The sequence below is a fragment of the Bidens hawaiensis genome, unplaced genomic scaffold, assembly GCF_021521415.1.
Source record: "Bidens hawaiensis isolate Kalapana, Puna unplaced genomic scaffold, B.hawaiensis_p1.1 tig00034820_1, whole genome shotgun sequence".
Classification (NCBI taxonomy): domain Eukaryota; kingdom Viridiplantae; phylum Streptophyta; class Magnoliopsida; order Asterales; family Asteraceae; genus Bidens; species Bidens hawaiensis.
The window spans coordinates 63,759-71,682 of record NW_027496054.1 but is presented as its reverse complement, the minus strand read 5'-3'; positions in this window follow the sequence as shown (position 1 = coordinate 71,682).

Here is a 7,924-nt window from a genome sequence, read left to right as displayed (position 1 = left end):
CTGATAGGGATTATGATTTGTGGGTTGGTTTCTCTGTTGGTAGCCTTGATAGTTTTGATGTTGGTTTTGGTAGAATTGTGCTTGATTCACTTGATTTCCAAACTGTTTTGGTAAACTGCATTCCTTTGCAAAATGACCTGTATTCTGGCAGTTGTAGCAGATGGCTTTTGACTTGTCAAAACCTATTCTGTCATTGGGTCCATAAATGGTTGACCTCCCAGTCTATTGTATAGTCTTTTACTTCTTACATCCAACATTGCAGCCTGCTGCTTTAGATCCATATCTTCAAGGTCATCTGCATTAATTTGCTCTAAATCCTCTTGCACCACACTTGTGTGTATCAGATTCTTTGCAACAAAGGCATTATAGGAATCAGTAAACATTGAGTATAATGCTTGGTAATCAGTCCCTTGACTTGAACTCTGAACAAATGGAGGATGTCTACTGTCAGTTAAGGCATTGTCATCTTCAATCATTTGGACATTAAACCTTGATTGGCTTCCTCCACACATTGATCTTGTTTCAGCTGGCTCTTCCACTATTGGCTGCTGCTGAGACTTGATAGAGAGATTGCCCATTGGTGCAACTAATGCATTTGTCACTAGGAAGCTTGGCCTCTCTTCCTTAATCATATTGTTCTCAATCATTCCATGCTCAGCGACCTGTAGAAATGATGTGACATCATCCAACTTGAAATTTGGAAAATTGACTTTCTCTTTGATGAACTTGTTGGCTGTATACCATTCACCAAACAAAGAAGACAGTAATTTCTTATTTAGTTCAAAATCAGAAATCTGCATATCAGTGGTTCTAATCTCATTCGCAATAGCCATAAACCTCTGCAACACAGATTTAAGCCTTTCACCTTCTTTAAACTTGAATCTGTCAAGCTGTTGCTTCAATCTGTCCTTTTTTATATCTCTTAGCTCAACATTTCCTTCAAACATGTCTACCACAACATTATATATATCTCTTGCGTTGGTGTGATGATTCACACTTGTCAATATTTCCCATGAGAGACCTAATTTCAGCATTGACAGTGCTTGTCATCTCTTTTCTTCATTTGTCTCTCAACAGCTAGATTGTTTCCAGTTGCTTCAGAAGGAACATAAGGTCCATTTTGGATAGAAACCCAAAATTCTGTGTCATTATAGTTCACAACAGCCTCAAACACCACTTTCCATTTTACGTGATTTTCCTGACCGAGTAACCTTGGAATCTTGTTTGTAGAGATTTCTTGGTCATCCATTTCTTCATATCTGGACTTTTACAAACGAAAACCCTTTAAAGAGTCAAACTTTACTTTAAAACCTTTAGTCCTGTGGCCTTCAGTGAGCTTCCAAATCTCTGATACCACTTGTCAGGACCGGACATGGTGCAAACCTTAATAGGTTGTCAAGAATACACAGATCTAATAAACCCAAAGGCCTATTGAATATCCCGGCGGAATCAAGATATTCAACAGATGGGAGTGAAGGAATGAATAATAATATATATTCGGTAGGAACAATAATCAAAGACAAAGATTCACCATATTGAATATATCATTAATGTAACAGTGAAAGGAATGTCTAGGGTTTTGTGAAGGCAGCGCCTGTACGAGAAAACACAAAAGGAATATTCGCTGGAATATTTGTGCTCTTGTATTCTGTGCCAATCCATGCATACAATAAATGGAAACCTATGACACTATTTATAGGCCCCTAACATTCCTTCTAGAATACCCTAATCATTACATAATGAGTGACAAATGAAATACAAATGTAGACAAGTCTTCGAGTAAGGTATATCTTGTTCGAGCAGACTTGATATGCACAGCATACTCGATGAAATTCTTCGAGCACACTTTATTAGAATATTTTCTGATAGAAAATATTCTCCTCTAGCACGCTTCAATCTTCTCAACCAATCCTTTCTTTGCTCGAATAGGTACATTGAGCAAGCATATTCTTCTTGATGTCTTCAATCCTGCCTTGGAGACTTATTTGAACAATCTTCAGCAAGCTCGGACGCAAAGCTTGCTTGGGACTGAACTATGCTCGAAGTCTATACATACAACATTTGGCATCTTCTTTATTGGCATCCATACTCGACCCACCAATGTGTTCGGATCACTTGGTTTAAGCTAGATGATCAAGTTGTTTGCTCAATTGGAAATCCATACTCGATGAAGAACACTCTTGCTCGACGAAGTGTAGCTTTCTCGAAGCCTTCAACACTTAGAATATTTCACTGAAGTTGGTCAGAAACACCATGCTTGAGGTAGTAAAACCATACTCGATGGTCCAAGCTTGCTCGTAGTCTATACTTAGCCAATTTCTTGAGGATGTTGAGAAGATTCCAATCTTCCTTGCAAATATCCGACTCAACAAGAAATCCAAAGTTCCATAATCAGCATAATGGAGATGATCTAGTAGGCAGTGGCCTGTCAGTGATACAAAGGCCATTCAAGAATAAAAAAGATAAATATAAAAAATGGGATGTGGAGGATTTTTAAAATGAAAAAAAAAATATTATTAAAGTTTATTTCAATTAAATTATATTAGTAAAGATAAATAATGGAATGGAATACTTTAATAACTTAGTCGACATCAGCTTGACCGTAATGTATGTTACTTCAACGTTGAACATATGAAGGTGTATAGTAGTGAAGGGATGGGTCTTTCATGGGAGGATGATGGTTGGACTTGCAGAAGGCGAAATGTATAAGATTTTTATTCTTATTATTATAAACCATATTTTTTTATAATGTTTAGTCAACTTTAAGTTTAATACATAGAGATATGTATGCATTTTGTATTGTTTTTCCAACAATTTATTACATTTTTCACGTTTATGATTTTATAGTATAATGTGTAGGTGTTTATGACTAGTGTTGTATGATCTTTTTTTCATGTATGATGTATTATGTTGTTAATCATGTTATCACCTGCACATAGTGAAATTTATGTGTAAAAGCTACATTTAATGCAGTTTATATGTATTTTTTGTGTAGGTTATATGTGTTAGTTGGTAATTAAATTGTAAGGCCCCGAACTCGGGCACCTTATGTAGCATCTCATATTTTTCGTATATGTATTTGTTTATGTTTAAACCGATTTAGGAAGGTAATTCAGATCTTTCAAACTATTTAAAACTTGTATTTACTGGTGTTTAACTTCGTTTAACTTATTTTATAATTTCATAACTTTAAGTAATGCCAAATAGCCCTTAAAATCTCTTAAAATTTGCTTAAAATGGCTAAAAATGCATTTTCGGAACTTCAGGACCAAAATTGACAAAACAAAAGTGGTCAGGAATATCCCCTCACCGCGTAGCGCGACCAGGAACCCCATAGTGGTTGCGGGGTGCGGCCAAAGCATCAGATCAGCAAAATCTTTCCTTTGTTAGTTCCTAACTCGTGTTTAATGCAATATCGCTTATTTTTGAACCAAGTTGCGTGCTTTAAGCTCCAAGAAAACCCTCCTAGACTTGGTGCATGCCCATATACATTAGCCCCTTCTTCAAGAATGAATTTTGGTTTATTTTCAGTTGATTTGCTCATTAAACGAGATCTTGTTGCTTAAACGAGTTATTTGACTAAAATTAGCCTTTTTTTACTAATTCTATATAAACAAGACCATTATAATCTGCAAACCTTTTCCCTAAACCCTAATATCTAATATAGCCGTCATCACCCTCAAGAAACACACGTTTCCCTCTGTGTTCTTTGCTATTTTATTCAAGACTGTTCGTGTTCGAGTTGACTTTGTTATTTTCCCGGTGTTTGACTCTGTTTTCTCACTAATCTAATCACTTTCTGGGTAAGTTTTCTTCTATAAAGTTATTCTTTATTGTTCAATGATCAATAAACCTCAATCAATTTCTGTAATTGAGGGGAATTGACGGTTCAATTGGACTCTGACCCGTTTAAGGGCATATTGGTCAACAACGTTGACTAATCGATTTCGATCACTTTTGGTCGGAAACGACTCGGTCCAAAATACTTTTAATTTTATCACAAGATTTTGAGTGTACAGACCAAAACCCGACTCCCGACTCACTCTTCGGATTCTGGTCAGTACCAGCTCGCTTATTTACTGAAATCTCATAATCGGGGTTCTAGATATCCGTTTGGGATGATTCCAGTGGCTATGTTCTCAGTTTTAATTGTAGTTTATTGTCTCAATGTTTCAGGCCTGGTCGTATTAACTCGGTCAGCGCATTAAAAGTTCATTTTCTTATTTTATTCTTATTATCTTGCAAACTCTCCTAAGCAATAAGGTGAGAAGTCATTCCCCACTTTTTACAGCTTTTAAACGTTTGGGGACACTTGTATACTTATCAGTATTTACATATTATATATTATTCGAACTAGCAAACTATGAGTGTTATGTGTTATCAATTGAATGATTAATTGTTATTGGTTTAGTTGTTTTATTTTATTGTTTTTCGGAGAGGTCCATTGGAAGTCTAGCAAGTCAGTATAATTATGCGCCGTCTTAGTAGGCAAAGACCGATTCGCTAGGCAATGGTCAACAGACACCCATATTTGTATATGTTTTGACATAGTAGCCATAGCACGTGTTCGAGAGGCATGGTCAACTGGCACCTTTTATTTGCTCATGGTTTGATTTATACTCACAACATCAGTTTTGCTCATTTTAATTATATATTATTATATCAAAACTGGTGACTTTTCTCACTCAACCTCGTGTTAACAAATCTATATTATTTTGTGCGCATTTGTAGGTTATCATTTGGTTTGAAGCTAAGGTAAAGAAACACTTAAAGAGACCTTAGTTAATGAAATAAAAGATATCTTTGTTATATTTTTGATTTGGTAATTTGTTAAAACTTTGTGTAGTTGATTGAAATTTTGGAATTAATAAATAATTAGATATTGTCATATTAAATTGTATGATAGTACCTTATGAAGTGTGAATCAACGGTTCGCACCCCATCATTTCCGCCTTAGGTTGGGGTGCGACACCTTACTTACTGTTGGATTTATACTTGAACACAGCTTAAATGTCAGAGTTTACAAGAACTTTCGCCGAATAAAAATGTATTTATATAGAACTTTCTAAAACAAATCTTTAGATGCAAACACCATGTGGATAGCCTTGCATGCACTCCAAGATCCTTAACTTTCTTTTATCAACCACTTGTATGCATACTAAAAGTCAGCTATGCTGAGTGAGTTATAGTTTAACAGGCACATGTCATACTTACACATTCATCCTTATACGTATCCAAATATGCACATACCATTCTTCACTTGTTCCACATACATATATTCCTACAAGCCTATTAAACATTCTTAGCACATTCACATTCAACACTTTCCTTAACCAACCAAGAGTAGGTTCATAGTCCACCGTCTATACCTATACTCAAGGTCGTGAACACGTACAAGGTCCGCAGTCCTTAACAGTGTTCATCATTCATGGTACTTACAAGGTTTGTTGTCTTTTACCAACATACATTAACGTCATATACAAGGTTCATCGTCCTTCCCTATGATGACACCTACATCATAGCACGTACGAGGTCCACAATCCTCCCCTATGCTACCACATTACATTTACAGTATATATAAGGTCCACGATCTCTTCCTATGCTGACATCTAACAACTACAACACATATAAGGTCCACAATCCTTATGTACGCTAACACATTACATCCACAACATGTATAAGGTCCACACTCCTTATCTATGTTAACACATACCATATTTACGCCCAACGGAAGTTAGACAGATTTGCCATCCTAACTTCCAATGTCTTACATATAACATATATAATTTAATGGAAAATTGGTTTTAAATAATCCCAACCTATACCCTATTAACAAATAACAGTCCGCATTTAACAGTTAGGTGGTGGCGGTCCCAATGAAAGGTGTATTTATTTATAACGGTCCACGACTAACAGAACCTTAACGCCGTTAGTTGCAAGTCGTCGAAAAAATGTTTTTAGCCGGAAAAATCACATTTTTCGTTAGAAAACTTAATCTTTTCATCGAAACCTCTTTGTAACCTTAGATCAGACCTTTATGAACATTTTTTTCGTAAAAGACTCAGTTGCTAAGGTTACTGGAACCTTAAAAACACCGTCGAAGTCCATTGTGATGCTCAAGTGGTGCTGGCAATTGGTTTCCTCTCTGACAAAAAGATGCAACAACTACAAAGAATTAGGGATAATATACAGAAAAAGAGGCAGCTTAATTTCAAAAGGAGTCGGCTAATCACCGACACGTGGCACATAATAACTTTTTCAAAAGAAACAGATTAATCAAGGGACACGGGGCATAAATAACTTTTTGTTTATTAGATTGGGGATTAAAAATGAACATCAAAATTTGAACATGCATATGGAAGAGAAGTTACAATTAATTAATTATAGAAGAAGAAGACCGGCTCTAGGTCTCATAAATGAGACACGACTAAAATTTAACTTGAAATATTCTAATGTTATGATTATTAGAAAATTTTAATGTTTGCACAACGACAACATTTTAATTTAATTGCTAAGCTTCTTTTGAATCTATCTAACATGTTTGTCTTAAGATTTAAAAACTTGACTTTCAAATAAATGAAACACCATTTCACACTCAGATACCATGTGCCAAATGCCCATTGGTTACACAAATACAACTACTTCAAATATATTTTATTAAATTTTAAACATGATATAATTTAAAATATATTTTTGTTGTACGCATATAAACTTAAATTTAGAAAAAAATACGTAAAATACAATATCATTAGTTTTACTTGTCAGTTATTTTCTTGTTTTTATTATTAATGAATTAATGTGCGTCTCCCAAGTCGTTATGAGTTTAAATGTGGATTTTATTATAAAAAAATTATGCACATTTAACAATATATTCAAAATTAATATATGTGGTATTGGTATTCTTTATCTTCGTCATTCGTATTTAATATTGAACATAAATTCAGTTAGCACATTCATTTTAGTAATAAATTTTATAAAGATATACATAAAATAAAATGAACAAAAAAATCTACTATATTATTAAAACAACACAATTCTTTCAGATGTCATTCAACTAGACCCTGCATATACACTGCCAAGTATACAAGTTTCTATTTTTATAATTTTCACCTTATGAATGATAAAATAAAAAATATGTTGTTGGTGAAAATCAAACTCGTTACCTTGCGTTTAAAATGTTTGTGTCTTACTAACTCAACTAAAATGAATCGATTGTAACATTTTAGTTTTCTTAATTGGTAAAGATTCACAGCCTTCCATTTTCATTTTCTAATAAAAATACAAATTATTCTTACTAATCTATGTATTTTAGAAATTATTTATATGTTATGAATTCATAAGATATGTTATTATACATATTATTCAGTTTAACTTTTTTATTATATTTTTTTAACTACCCGTGTATTACACGTATTATATCCTAGTTTATAGTAAAATACAAATCTAAAATGCATTACTATTTTAATGCACAGGATATTTCTTAGCAAAGCATACCTAAGACAAAAAAATCATTATTATAACTTGCTACCATTATTACTTATATTTAATAATCAACATGACGACCGATATCTTTACTCCATTATTAATGTGCGTCTCCCAAGTTGTTAAGAGTTTATGTGTGTTATTTTGCTATTTAATGTTATGTATACAAGTATTTTTAACCTTTCAATAATATATTGACGTTTAAGCCATGAAAATAATAATTTAAAATATACAAAAGTATTATTAAAAAAAACGTTAAATATGAAATAAATAAACTATTATTGCTAAAAAATAATAAAAACACTGATTATTACATTTTTGAAGTCATGAACTCATTTTTGTATTTCCCAAATCATTCTTTTTAATGTGTACACCAAATAATATAAAAAAGTAATTAAGCATCATGCTATTCTCACATCATCCCATTTTCGAATTTCACCTT